Raw genomic sequence first — 12,148 nt, 5'->3', positions numbered from 1 at the left:
TGTAATCATTATTTTGAATTTATTTGATGTGTAAGCGGTTGTTTTCATGTGTAACTAAGCTTCTGATGTTCGATATTTTCATTAATTTGGTGTGTCTCTGTGTGTGTGTTTGTTTGTTTGCTGTATATGAGTAATCTGTTTTATAATCAGACACATCTTGCTGTCTCGGTTGTGTTTGGCCCTCATTCTTGTTTATTTCTGCAGTGACAACCTTTTTACAAGGAAATAATACAATTCCTTTTGTACCGTAAAGACACATCGGGCTGTCAAGGCACTTTCATTGGCAAGGAGTACAGTCCTGGACAGGTTGCCACTCCAACGCAGGTTACCCTGAATGGTTATTACCCCAATGTACTGGAACTCATTTCTCCAACATCAGAAGGATGACATTTACAAGCAAAGAAAACCACCTTATGCAGTGGTCTTTTCATTCTGCCAATAGTGCACACCATTAATAATTGCTGTTGAAGTAGCGAAAGTTTAGTTCAAGGGAAACATGCCATCTCGAAGATCGCTTCAAAATGCGACAAAATTTCAGGCAATTTTAGACAATTAACGGTAAGCTTAACTAATGCAATTTCCAGCTTCCAAAGCATGAAATCATGGCAATGATGTTTGGAGCACCTTTATACATTCACTGATTATCCCAGTCTCCTTTTATTCTTCTAACAGCCATGCTCTCTCAATGTTAATAATTCATCCTTTTCTTCTTGAATAGTTTGAGACCAAATTAGGTATTTTACATTCAAAACCTGCAAAAGGAAACTGGGCAAGTTCAATTTGACAATGCACACTGTTAATGGAATATCAGTGAACAACTGAAGGAAATTTGGCAAAACGTGGATTCAGGAGTTTACTGCTGCTGCTGCTCCTACTACAGCAACTACAACTAGTATTACTACTACTACTGACCCCTATTATTAGCACTGACACCCATTATTCCCACATTGTTGTGGGGTCAGCCCAGAAGCTTTTGGTCCATGTTTTTCCCAAACCTGACATTTGATTGAAGGTAACAGGAATTTGTAATTTGTTTCAGATGCAGGCAATACCTCATCTACTTTTCTTGAAGACCCATGGGATCTTTAATATACACTAACTATCACGAGCAGATGGGGCACACAACGAACATCCATCCAAGGATGGACGCACTTTGTTCATGATGCAACTTCCTGACTGTGAAACACCAATCTGACAGTTTGTAGTTTGTTTGGGGAGATAACCCAGACGAAGCAACTCACAAGTAAATGCTTGAGCTTTACACCATCCTGTCTGACCGTTGTTTCACTGTACATTTACTGGAATTGCTCTTTCCTCCCCTCCCTACCCTATTTTCCATGTAATAATGTAAATTCAGATGTAAAATCAAATAAATTGGTCATTTGTGAACTTGTATGGCATAAGCCAAAGTTAATTTCTGAGCATGTTCCTTGTGGAGAACAAATTACCTTAACAAGGCTACTCATCTTAAGCTGCAGTTCATTATAGCTCTGTGATGAGCATGCTCTCTGTTGAGCTGTATGGTTTGGGTTTGATCCTCAAACAAGTTGGACTTGATTTAAAACTTTCATCTGGCTGCTGCGTCTTTTGGGGCATTGCATCTTGGAACATGCGATCCTTCAAATAGCGATGTAAGGCCTGCTGTCCTGTTTGTATTTCGTTTGAAGATGGTAAGGATTCGACAGTATTTCTCAAAAAGGGTGGGCCATTGCGTCTTATTAAATTTGCCCAAATTTACTGTTTGTGGTTAGCTGTATCATAAGCACCAGCTGCAGCATACTGGGTTGCCCGGGTGCTAGATTGTAGATATTGGGACGTGCATGATGAGCCACATGGCCTTTCATGTGTGAAGCAAAAAACCTTTTGTATAAAGGAAAGAGTTTTATATATTATTTTTGATTTGATGAAAGAGAACTTTTTGCAGGGTGTATATGCTCATAACTAAGTTCCATAATAGCGGAAACAATGTTGTGAACATCTTGATTCGTGTGATTTCTTTCACAAAGAGGATGGGACATTAAAACTTTATTTTCAAATTTTGCTCTGTCATTGCATAAAATGAACTTTGCATATCGCTTGTTCTTTTAAGATTAAACTGGAAAACAAACTGTCTACGAGCAGAATACACAATTGGATAATTATGGATGCGCCTGTTTGCTCTGCATGGAATGCTATGTAGCAGACAATTTGTATTATACATTCAGAGGCAATAAATAAGTTCTTGATTTTAGCACCAAATCAGAATATCAAAAAAACGGTTCCATCATTGAAGTGGTTTTATCATTTCAACCTACTGAGCTGTGTGCATTGTGGCCCTCAAAAGTCTGTGAAGTATATATATATATATATATATATATATATATATATATATATATATATATATATATATATATATATATATATATATATATATATATATATATATATATATATATATATATATATTGTTTGTTTGTATGAGATTGTGGTGGTTGGGATTACACATTTTTAAAGAGAAAGAATGTGCTTCCAACCAAAAGTAAAAAAAATTAGATCGACTCCGCTAATTTGAACAAAAAAGCGAGAACAGACCTGGTCTCAAGCAATGTTTCGCCGGCTTCGCAGCCGGCTTCATCAGGTACAATAAACCCTGAGCCTCGGCACGTGGCCAGTTTTTATTTCACTTCGACTGCTCATTTCCGGTCACGTACTGGTGCTCGAGGTCAAATGAAGGAGTGCTTTTTTTTGTTTGTTTTGCAAAAGCAAAAACAAACATCAAATCACATCACTGAAGGGGTTCTCTGCTCTTTTTTGTTTTTACTTGCACATGATTTGGTGTTGAATGTGTGTGGGTGAGCACCTGCGTGTGCTTGTTGTTTTTGTGTTTCCGAGGTACGATTATGGCTGGTTTTGTGTCCGGGTTGGATGTGATGAGGTGTTGGTTTTGTGAGTGTTGTGGTTCTCGATGGGTGTTGTGCACATGCGGATGCGGTGTTTGGATTTAAGTGTTGTTTGATGCTCACCTTATCCAGCCAGTTGCACCATCCATTTTTCGCCATTTGCATCAGAGGTGTGTATTGTGTGGGTATGTCCACTGTCTCCCCTGTTGGACCACCCTCTCGGCTCTTCACATGCCACACTTCCAAAATCAACCTGTGTCGTTTGTTCGATGTAGTGTCTAGGACATGGGTCCCATCAAAGTCAAATTTATGGCCAGATTGCAGGCAATGACATGCTATGGCTGACTGGGTCACCTTTCCAAGTCGAATTGCTCTATCATGTTCATCTCGCCATCGTTTCAAATTCCTTCCAGTTTCACCAATGTATAATTGGTCACAGTCTTTGCATGATGAATGGTAAACTACTCCAAATTCATCAACTGTTGGTATTGGGTCCTTTAGTTTTGAGAGGACAGTATGGATGGTGCATAGAAGCTCGAAGCTTGTGGGCTAAGCCAATCCATGAGCCGATTAGTTTACATACTCTGTTTGTCGTTGTGTGTACAGCTGTTCTGACATGAATGTTTTTTTCTTTTGTGTGGTCATTAAGCACAACATATTATTCTCTTTGCTAACGCCACCTCCAACCCTCACCTTTCTCTCCTCCCTCCTCTCTCTCTGTCTCTGTCTCTCTCTCTCTCTCTCTCTCTGTCTCTGTGTCTCTCTCTGTCTCTCTCCTTGTCTCTCTGTCTCTCTCTCTCTCTCACTCTCTCTCTCTCTCTCTCTCTCTCTCTCTCTCTCTCTCTCTGTCTCTCTCTCTCTCTGTCTCTCTCTGTCTCTCTCTTTCTCTCTCTCACCACCTCAGTGCACCCCTTCCTCCCACAGTGTATAGCAATGTATGGTGAGGTGTCGCTCTCCCCAACTCCCTTCCCTTTCCTTGCACTTCCCCCTTCATAACTTCCCCTCCCTCCCTTCCCTCCATCCTCTCCTCTCCCTCCCTCCCATCCGTCCTCTCTCTCTCTCTCTCTCTCTCTCTCTCTCTCTCTCTCACTCTCTCTCTCCCCTCGCTCTCTCTCTCTCCCCTCCCTCTCCCCCCCTTAATATCCACATCAGCAAAGCGACGGGTTGCATTTGCTCATGGATAAATAATATAAACACAAAGGGATCCTTAACGTCCACCAACTAATGCTAACAATTGGGACAACCATTTACTTGCTTTAATCATTTGCTTGGTCTTCAAGATAACTGTTTACTTCCATCTCAGATCATTCTAAATCCCAAACCATGAAATTTTCTCTGTTTGTTAACCCCCACCCCAATCACCCCTCCTTCCAAATTTCAGTTTTCCCTCCTGAGAGTTTCCTTCTGTATCCATCTTGTCCACCTCATGTATCCTCTCTACACCCATTGTTGTCCAAGTTTGCCTTTATTTAGCCTTCAACTCTGCTGATGATGTTTCCCCCCCTCTATCTCCTGATCCTTCCGTCCTGTTGCATGCTGATCCATTCAGTGCATCAACACGAGATCTTCCAAGAGCGCAGACTATGTAAACAAAAAAACGATTAAAAGCTGGCTTTACGTCCATCCTATAGTTGGCACAGTTAACACAGCCCCCCCTAGCTGCGAACGACTGAGTTTATAGTCGGTTCAAGAATCCAACACAGACTACCTCCTTGAAAGTTAAGTAAGCCTACATTAACTGTACACCATCCTATGTCTCAAACGGCATACAACCTTGAGAATTTTCACTCGAGCGGTGTAGCCCATGAGGCCACTAAACTTGTCACGATGGATCGACGTAACATCACGGTTCTGCTTACACAGACACCGATCAAGTGATAGAAGCTAAGACTGAGGCCTCGTTGGTTGGATCTCATTTGATAGGTTTAGTGTACTATAGATAAACTAAACTTAGTTTAGTGTCCTAAACTTGAGATAGTTTAGTGATAGGTTTAGTGTACGGTATTAAGACCACAAATGGATTGACACAATAGTCCCAGGAAGGCTGACACGATTTGACTCCCTTGTTCCGACACCAAATTATTTTTGTTGTCATTCCATTTCTACTTCTGACTTACCAAAGTCGTGTTCATTCTTGAATGCAACTCAATATGTGTAATTTCAATCGATACATTTTTCAGTGGATCACATTTACATAACACACTGACAAGTCTCAAATCTTTTAGAATACACTGTCAGCATCCAGAGGTCCTTTTAATTATTCCTACCAAGCAATCATTTCATCCTCATGGAATCCAAAGCTCTAAAAATGTCTTTATTGGCTTGAAGTTTGCCCTGAACCTCATCACACATATTACTTAGATTATATGAATGGATTGGATAAAGTTTAAGGTTGCAGCCAAATTGATGAACTTGATCCCGGTGAAGGAAAGTACGTTATAGGGTGCTTTGTGCCATATCCTAAAATGAGTCGTAATAATAAAATTATATTTTTATTAACATTATATTTGCTAGACTCCGATGCATGTTACCTTGGTGGAGGTGCAAAATTATGTGAAAGTCTGCAAGGTACACAAACGAGGTGTTGAAGCCACCTGTGACGCTGGTATACATGCGTGATGCAATAATGTGATGAAATTTCAGGTGCATTGTAATTTAATATTGGTCCTTCTTATCCTTTCAGATCCAGAGACCCTGCCGAACCTATTTCTTGCAACGACTGTGACAGAGGAAAAGCTTAACCAGCTTACCAAGCAGCAGCTGCAGCTTCTGCAACATGCAATGTGCTGGTACGTCAATAGTAATACGCTTCATCTCCGGGAGAGATGTATTGTGATGTCAGTGAATCACTTGCACGGTGTCATGCCTGTCGTTTCCACACCCTTGATACACATTTTTTTTGACAGGGGTCAAGGCTTGAACCACTTGCCATATTCATCACATACAGGCGAAAATCGCAAGACGTTTTCCCCACCATCTTGTGGAGGTTATTTCATGCCCATAACATGACACTAGGTACCTAAGCACGCCTGATGTTGGCTTTTAATGGTTAGGGTGGTGGGCTTGAGATCCGAGGATCCGGAGTTCAAATCCCATTTGGCTGTTGAATTAATACTAGGTGGGGTTGACTCTGCCTGTCATCTTTCCGAGGTCGGCAAAATGACTGCCAGCTTGCTGGTATCCTGTATCAGGCAGTGGCGACCCGTCCAGGATTGTGCCCAATAGCCAAGGAGACTGCTGAGGCAGCACCAGCACACTGTACAGAGTATGGTCCCATTGGATGGATGGATGTATGGATGGTACCCAAGCACATAGGGAGGTTATTTTGTTGCCATGACCTGACTCTTGAGTACTCTGAGCACATGTGGGAGGTTATTTTGTTGCCATGACCTGACTCTTGAGTACTCTGAGCACATGTGGGAGGTTATTTTGTGCCCAATATCTAACCATGTGGACCCCAAGTATGTGGTCGATGTTATTTTGTGCCCATGGCCTGACACTGGGTATACCGAGCAAAGTGAGGGAGGTTATTTTGTACCCATAACCTGAACCTGGGTACCCCGAACACATAGGGAAGGTTATTTCGTGTCCGGTTATTTTGTGACAGGATAGGAAACCTCCAAAGACTAAGAAGGGGGCAGGATAGCCCAGTGAGGCGGGTTTGGAGAGGAAAGCTCCGGGGACTGAGAGGGGGGGGGCAGGAGAGCCGGCAAGGTCGGGGCTGGAGGACAGGAAAGCTCCAGAGACTTCTTGGATGTTATTTGCTTTATTAACACATGGGCCGCATCTGTGTGGAAGCCATTGCTTAGTGTCCCTGATGTACCCAGATGTTTCCAATTTTTTGCCCACTTCCAACACACACACACACACACACACACACACACACACACACACACACACACACACACACACACACACACACACACACACACACACACACACACACACATACACACACACACACTAAGCAAAGGAGGAAAGAATGTACAAAAAAGCCAGCACACAAGTGAGCAAATACGTGGACGCGGATTAACGCTCTACCGTCCCCATCACCGGAAAAAGGAAGAAAACTCGCCAATCAACTCCTCATGATCGGGCAGTTGAAGGGGAAATCATGTTACCCGAGTCCTTCACTGAGACCGTGCACAGTCGTCACCCAACTCCTAACCCATCACCAGGGAGGAGAAGGGGCCGTTACGACCTGCAACCCCCATCACTGGGGAAGAGCAGGGAACCTCACCTTACTCCCCTCCATCATTGGAGAAGAGAAGAGAACCTCATCTGAGCCCACCCCCATAAGATTGGTGAGAGGAACAAAGAAGGTCTCATCACCCCTCCCCATCACCGGGGAGGAGAAGAGAACCTCATCTGACAAACCTAAAATTGGTGGGAGGAACAGAGAAGATTACATCACCCTCCCCATCACCAGGGATGAATGAGGACGTTACCCCCCCCTCACCCCCGCTCTCCATGTTGTAGGAAAGAGAGGGGGCTTCACCTCATCTCTCCCATCACTAGGGAAGATGAGGAGCACCACCTGACCTACCAAAGTAAGCAGGAAAAAGAGAGGGGACGAGAAGGTGTGAAACGGCCACCAGGCCATGTCTTCCCAAGCTCCATGCGACTGCATCGAGAGCAAGAGAGCTCAATGCAGTGACTGCACGGCCCATCTTCGCTCTTCCGGGCTTTATGTAGGCGTGAGAACAATGGGCAGGTCACTGCTGATTGTGACGTCACCGCTGATCGGTTGAAACAGTCAAGGCAAGAGGCTCAGAGAGAAATTATTTCACATTCTTGAAACTGAATTTATGCTCTGAGCAGCGTTTTGTCTACCTCGTAAGGCAAAAACCTTCTTCATCATCTATTACAAGCGTGGATAGTTACTGTTTATAAAGAAACTGAACCATACTGTTTATCTTGGGTTTGGGAACTGAACCCAAGTCAGACATGGAATCGCTATCTTTCAACACATAATACGTCGTACATCGTTGCCAATCGAAATTCAATCAACGTATCAAAAAAGAGAAGGTGCTAATTTAACATGCTGACGGTTCCAATCGGCTCAGTTGTTAACAATGTGAAAGTGGGAGCAGATCTATATGATAACAACAATTACCATTTGATGTGCCAGATCCACCCCTTAATGCTCGTCTTCCACGGAGTCATAAACTCTTCCTCTTAGGATTGTCTAGCAACCCATTGGAATGTAAACAGTTTTATTTTATAAATGTTGACCTCTTTACAACAAGTAATTAACGTCCACAACCATCATTGAGCATGTTGTGCAACGATGGCCGCGACCCTCACCTTTTCACCTTTATTAGCACATCCCCTGCGCAGTGGGACAAGGAGTTTTGCATTCGTGTGTGTGTGTGTGTGTGTGTGTGTGTGTGTGTGTGTGTGTGTGTGTGTGTGTGTGTGTGTGTGTGTGTGTGTGTGTGTGTGTGTGTGTGTGTGTGTGTGTGTGTGTGTGTGTGTGTGTGTGTGTGTGTGTCCGTCCGTGTCCGGGCCATGACTTTTTTCTTTTTTTTCACCATTTGAGCTTTTGTTATCACATTTTCAACAAAGCTTTGTCCGACTATAATTCACGGACCGGTGTTTGTGGGTTTGTTTGTGGGTTTGTTTTTGGGTTTATTTGTCAGGCAGCGACTCCTACAGTTCTGGCCCAATTACATCCAGACTTGCTACAGAGGATCAGCATGACCCGAATTAATGTATAGGGGTGTTTTTATCTTTGCTGGTGGTCTTGGGGGTGTGAGGGTGGGAAGGCGGGGGGGGGGCAGGGTGACACAAGTTATCTCTGTAAATATTTACATTTGCATTCTCGATGTAAATGTAAATACAGTATGTGTTGTGCAGCACTGCCTCCAGGTGGGTGAGGGGATTACAAGTCCACACCATTTCCAGTGCAGTATTCCCGTCCCCACGTTTTCCAGTGTGGTGAGGTGTTTTGAATTATAAGCATTAGGTATGTTTTTGCTTCGTGCACTTAACCCGTGTTATTTTTATTTTTCCTACACAGAGCTGTCACTTTCCGAGACACTGCCCAAATAAAGGTATGTGCAGGGCCGTCTTAACAGCATTGTAAGCCCTGAGCAAAGCAATGTACTGGGGCCCCAACTTACCCACCCACTGAAATGAAAAGTAAAACTTTTAGTAAAATTAAGCACATAATTAATTGGTAAATCCGGATCTGGATCTTCACCAAAATGGAATCTGTTCATCCTTGTCAAACACCCAATTTGCCCACCAAATTTCATCCAGATCCGTCGACAACTTTTTGAGATATCCTGCACACAGACATACAGGTGGAATTGTCCACCTGGAAAGACGTTAAGGCTGTTAGACAAGGCTACGTGTGTATATATGTATAAATAAATAAATAAATATATATTATTTCTGTTAACATCTGCGTGTAATTTGACGTATCTCCTCCAAAACTGCCGGACGGATTGTCACCACCTTCGGCATGCGGTTGCTCTGTGGTCTAATGAACAGCATGGGCTATGTGAGATCGCGCCAGACGGACAGGTTTAGGAATTTTGGCGATTTTCTAATTCTTACATTCGTTTGCATGGCGACGTGTGACGTCACCGCTGAGAGGCGTAATTCCGTCATGACATCATTGGTCATTCGCTGACGTCATTACGTCTGTCGTCGACAGACCATCACCGCTGAGAGGCGTAATGCCCCTCCTTGAAAACAGCGTCTGCAATGAAAAACCCTCTTCTGCACATGCTGACTACCTCAGAAGGTGAATTTGACACAAAAATGTAACAAGAAACATTGTATTTAAAGTATAGATTTATTTAAAATAAAAAAATTATTTCTGTTAACATCTGCGTGTAATTTGACGTTTCTCCTCCGAAACCGCTGGCAGGAATGTACTCATTTCCCTTATACTGGGGTTTCTTAATGTGATGAAGACGATGCACTAAATTTCTAAGCTGGAATTTGATGACAACGTGACTTCAACAATATTTTCAACCCATCGACGGCCGCATTTATTCCCGTTCGGTCGCCATCGCTGAACTGCTGTCTGGTAAGTGCTGCCATTTATCCAAAAAATATGAACTCGAGTAACAGAGTACTCATTGCATCAAACACTGAACATAAACACAACTGATAATAAATAGTATAGCTCAGAACATCAGCAATGGTTGTCATGTTTTAAAAATCAGCATGGAAGGAGGGGAACGATGAGCGCCAGAGCTCTGCCAACATGACGTACCCCGATTGGCTCTTTCCGGGACTGAACACGTCCTCTTAGACTGTCAATTTTTGTCTGAAATCCAACGTACATTTTAAAAACACCCGAAAATCAGTTGCAATAGGCTTACATCCATATAACATCAAAGACTATCTGAAGGTAGGGGGAACCAGGGAACGGATATGAGGTCATCAATTCATTGCCCGGATTCTCTTCTTTTCTTTGTTCTTCGAAAGCGCGGTGTCCCACAATAGATTCTGTACCTTGAATGTGTGCGTGTTAACTATTCAAATTAAAGAGGTGTTCGATTGTCGGATGCACCCAAACAACTGCCGTTCATTACATTAATTGTCAATATCAACCGACATCATTACCTGTGTTGTGTCTTGCGTGTGTGATCTTCAAATTAAAGCGTCCAAGCGGTGTTCGATCGTCGGATGTGCGCCAAAAAGTTCCGTTCATTGAAATTTGCAATTTGATTCTCGGTCACCCTCCACTGCTCCTGTTCAGTCGAGGGCTAGGCCTATATCATGTTAAACTTGCCCCATCAGACGCCAACCTTCCAGTCACACTGCAGAGGATGAAATTTCCAGTCATACTCGCATACTCGATGACCATAAACAAATCCCAGGGTCAAACATTTGACAAACTCGGAATATACCTCCCAGCCCCTTTGTTCTCCCATGGCCAACTATATGTTGCATTTTCACGTGCAAGAGGTTACTCCTATATATCTGTCAAAGTGGACAATAATTCCTCACAAGGACTATTCAACAACAAGACACTCACCCAAAATGTCATCCACAGGGAGGTCCTTTAGAAAACTAAGGACAGATAACCATCATGCATCACATCCCCAATAATGACACCCTCCCCAGCTTCCCTTAACATTAACTATTATGCCTCATCCACCTTTTGCCACCCATTCAACTCCGTGCGGAGCACAGGTATATGCTAGTATACATATTATTTGTTAATGTCTGCGCATAATTTGGCATATCTCCTCCAAAACTGCTAGACGGATTGTCGCCATTTTCGGCAAGTGGGTGCTTTGTCTCTGTGGTCTAATGAACAGCAGGGGCTATGTGAGATCACGCCAGACGGACAGGTTTGGGAATTTTGGACAATTTTCTAATTTTTACATTCGTTTGCATGGCGACGTGTGACGTCACCGCTGAGAGGCGAAATTCCGTCATGGCATCATCGGTCATTCGCTGACGTCATTACGTCTGTCGTCGAGAGACCGTCACCGCTGAGAGGCATAATGCCACTCCAAGAATACAGCGTCTGCAATGTAAAACCCTCTTCTGCACATGCTGACGACCTCAGAAGTTGAATTTGACACAAAAATGTCACAAGAAACATTGTATTTAAAGTATAGATTTTTTTTTTGAAAATATTACTGCTCCTGTTCAGTCTAGGCCTATATCATGTTAAACTTGCCCCATCAGACGCAAACCTTCCAGTCACACTGCAGAGGATGCAATTTCCAGTCAGACTCGCATACTCGATGACCATAAACAAATCCCAGGGATAACTTCATATATATATATATATATATATATATATATATATATATATATATATATATATATATATATATATATATATATATATATATATATATATATATATATATATATATATATATATATATATATATATATATATATATATATATATATATATATATATATATATATATATGTATATATATATATATATATGTATATATTTATATATATGTATATATATATATATATGTATATATTTATATATATGTATATATATATATATATATATGTATATATTTATATATATGTATATATATATATATATGTATATATTTATATATATGTATATATATATATATATGTATATATTTATATATATATATGTATATATATATATATATATATATATATATATATATATATATGTATATATATATATGTATATATGTATATATATATATATATATATATATATATGTATATATATATATATATATATATATATATATGTATATATATATATATGTATATATATATATATGTAT

General features: G+C 41.4%; 1 protein-coding gene across 4 annotated transcripts in view; it reads left to right on the top strand.

Annotated features, from left to right (window-relative positions):
• Positions 1 to 12,148, top strand: part of LOC147032529 (neuronal cell adhesion molecule-like) — a 486,552-nt gene that overhangs the window by 82,637 nt on the left and 391,767 nt on the right. For 3 of the 4 annotated variants that reach the window (XM_085870245.1, XM_085870240.1, XM_085870241.1), the window contains exon 2: positions 5,563 to 5,668. The gene's annotated coding sequence lies outside the window, so the exon portion shown is untranslated. Of the gene's footprint in view, positions 1 to 5,562; positions 5,669 to 5,785; positions 5,895 to 12,148 lie in introns of all 4 variants that reach the window. The other variant, XM_085870242.1, reaches the window with a different exon arrangement.

The sequence above is a fragment of the Eptatretus burgeri genome, chromosome 2, assembly GCF_056783735.1.
Source record: "Eptatretus burgeri isolate ZD-2024b chromosome 2, Ebu_testis_v1, whole genome shotgun sequence".
Classification (NCBI taxonomy): Eukaryota; Metazoa; Chordata; class Myxini; order Myxiniformes; family Myxinidae; genus Eptatretus; species Eptatretus burgeri.
Note: the sequence above shows the minus strand (reverse complement) of the source record. Positions and strands in the feature narration are given on the sequence as shown.